Here is a 3444-nt window from a genome sequence, read left to right on the forward strand (position 1 = left end):
AAAAAAAACCCTTTTTCATGTAGACGACTCTTTTATTCATAATGTTCTATGTAATGTTTGTTAGTCGTTAATCTTTTATTTGTAATGTTTTTATGTAATGTTCTATGTAATGTTTGTTAGTCGTTAATCTTTTATTTGTAATGTTTTATGTCATGTTCTACTAGAAACAAGTCTTTCATAATAATGTATACAAACTACCAAACATCAAGTTATTTAGTATCCCAAATTATATTTGTCATCCTATTTCTGTAGAGAAATGCTGCATCTCTACATGGCTTATCACTCATCACCGGTACCCCCGAAGCAATCATTTCCATAAACATGCAGACGAATACTCCACAATCCCCTCTTTCACTAATAATGTCTTGTTGTGGCGCATCTACAATATCAATAAACTCCACAACTGCGTTGTCTCTGTGTTCATCAGGGAAATCCTTCCAGTATTCAATCGCATCTAGCTCTTCGATTATACTATCCCCAAAACTTTTGAATTCTCCACCAGCGCTGTACTTTGTGAAGTTATTCATACATCGTGCTGAATCATAGATGTCTACTTTCCAAGTATCTAAATTTAGCACTGCCAAAAACCAATGGACATGAGGAAGGATTAGGGGGAATACAACCTGCAAACAAAAACAAATTTAATAGTCATTAATTCATTTCGTATATAAAATAAATAATTAATAAAATTAACTAACCTTATCCACATCCTTCCATTTAGGATGGCCTTCGAGACCATTTGCGATATTCCTAAGTAAATATGTTTTTCCCTTTTGCAAAATAAGTTCTACAGGGAATATCGTCCACCTTGCGTTCGCCGGCCATCTTTCCATGAGCAAGGCACCCCATATCGCAATATGTTGTACATTTTAAGATAAAAATGTTACAGTTTTTTATATAAATTATGGTCTAAAATTGTAGCTAAAAATTATTGTAACACCCAAAATCTGGAAGGCCAAGAAAGGAAAGAAACCCTAATTTTTAGGGGCGACTCGGCGAGTCCAAGGAGGAACTCGGCGAGTCCGAGCGGGATCCGAGTCGAGGAGTAAGTGACCGACTCGGCGAGTCGGCCAAGGTGACTCGGCGAGTCTGGTCTGTGCGAGGAAAACCCTAAATTCGGGACTTGGAGCCTTTATAAACGCCTTAATCTCCTTCCTAGGGTCCCTTTACTGCCTCTTGCACCCAAAGCATCGAACCCCAAGCCCCATTGTTGCCCATTCAAGCTCCCAAGCCATATTGAGTGATTTGAAGGAAGAAGAAGAAGGGGAAATCATTGAGGCTTCAAGAATTGGTCTTGGATCTGAAAATTGGGGAACATTTCTGAGCATCTGAAGGTAATAAGTCGTTTCTCTCTTTTAGATCTTCTATGGTTGTGAGATTTGGGGGTTTTAAGCCATGGTTTGCCACCCAATTGAGTTAGAAGCCGGATCTGGAGTTGCTACTTTAGATCCAAGTGTGTTATGGCCTAGAGAAGCACAAGTATCAGCCATTGAGTCGATTTCAGAGCCTCTTGGTCTTAAACCCTAGTTTATGGTGGATTGTGCCTAGATCTCCTTCTCTATACGTAAAGTTTGCAACTTTACGTGGGGAATAGGCTTGGGAAGGGTAGATCTACAGTTTGGAGTCCATGCATGACTCAAAAGTCCTCTACATGTATGTAGATCTGAATGGACTCGGCGAGTCCTTCGAGTGGACTCGGCGAGTAACATGAAGGTGAGGAGGAACTCGACGAGTGGGATGAACAACTCGTCGAGTCGGATGAAGATGGGCATGAACTCGGCGAGTTGGATGAACAGCTCGGCGAGTTGGATGAAGATTTCATTGTGCTCGGCGAGTCTGTTCTTGGACTCGGCGAGTCAGTTCGCGTAGCCCCAAACCCTTCGAGTTGAGATTTGAATCAGTGAGTCGGGTGGAGACTCAGCGAGTTGGATAGGTTAGGACTCGGAAATCGTTGGACTCGGCGAGTCAGTATGTGGACTCGGCGAGTAGGGTTGACCTGGAAAGGTTGACTTTGACCATGACTTTGTCATTGGCAAGAGTTGACTTAGTTGACCTTTGGAGGTCAGTTAGACTAAGTGTTATGTTGATATTGGTAGCTCGGGGAGCTAGTGGAGCAGCAGTTCGAAGTCAGTGATCAGGTAGCGGTCAAAGGGATTAGCAGCAGCAGTTCAGCAGTATCAGGTGAGTTTCCCTTTGTGTGAATGGGTCTACGGCCACAATGCCGGCCCATGTAGATATGAGTAGAAGACCCGGGGGTTAGCCCTAGGCATCGTATGCTAGTATGTTGTTCAGGACGAGGTCCAATGTTAGCGGGCGGGTGCCCAAGGAATGGTTTATGTGATAGTTTATACTTGTTGTCTGTGTGATACTTGTATGTGCCTGGTAGGGTGGTAAGTGTGGGCGAGGTCCCATACCTCACCAATAGTAGAGTGTGGATGGTGTTCCACATCTCATTAGTAGCAGATTAGGGGTGAGACCCAAGTTAGGGAAAGTGTGAGTGCGGGCTGGGCCCGTATCTCACTATCAGTAGGAGCATGGACGGGGCTCCCTGGCTCATCAGTAGAGTTCGTTTGTTAGGACCGGAGGGTAGTCAGACACCCCAGAAACGTCTGACAGTATGTGATGATATGTTTGCATGTTGTCCTGTTATGTTATATGCGATAGAGGTAGTAGGAGGGGACCAATCCCCAAGTTCGGTTGTTAGGACCGAAGGGTAGTTCAGACACCCCAGATATGTCTGATAATCTGTTACGTTATGATATGTGTATGTGATAGTAGTAGAGTTCGGTTGTTAGGACCGAAGGGTTGGTCAGACACCCCAGATGTGTCTGATAATATGTTATGTTACGATATATGTGCTAGTAGCAGTAAGGGGTGAAATAGTCCCCGAGGATCGGTTGTTAGGACCGATGGGTAGTCAGAACCCCAGAATGGCTTGACACGAGCAGTCAGCACCCCAGAATGGCTTGACACGGGCAGTCAGCACCCCAAAATGGCTTGACACGGGTAGTCGGCACCCCAGAATGGTCGTACAGGGTAGTCAGGCACCCCAGAATAGTCTGGCAGTATGTATGTTGTATGTTTGCATGGTATGTGGTAGGGTGGGGAACTCACTAATCTTCGTGCTTACAGTTTTCAGTTTTGGTTTCAGGTACTTCCGGTAGCGGATGATGGAGCTCGGGATGATCGCATGGCACACACCATATTTTAGACAGCCTGGGATGTAGTACTCTGATAATGAACATGTGTTTTGAAAACTATTACTTTGATTATGCTTTGAATCGACGATTTTACTTTAAGTAATATTTTATTAAAAGAAATTTTTAGTCTTGAATTTTGGGAAGTTACAATTATATTTAACGAATGTTACCGAAGAAAGTAACCACCCAAGGTCAGTAACGGCAAGTAACCTCGACCAAAACTCGAGATCCAGTGTGAGCATAT

Source organism: Lactuca serriola, chromosome 4 (assembly GCF_051521515.1).
Source record: "Lactuca serriola cultivar US96UC23 chromosome 4, Lser_US96UC23_V15, whole genome shotgun sequence".
NCBI classification, from domain to species: domain Eukaryota; kingdom Viridiplantae; phylum Streptophyta; class Magnoliopsida; order Asterales; family Asteraceae; genus Lactuca; species Lactuca serriola.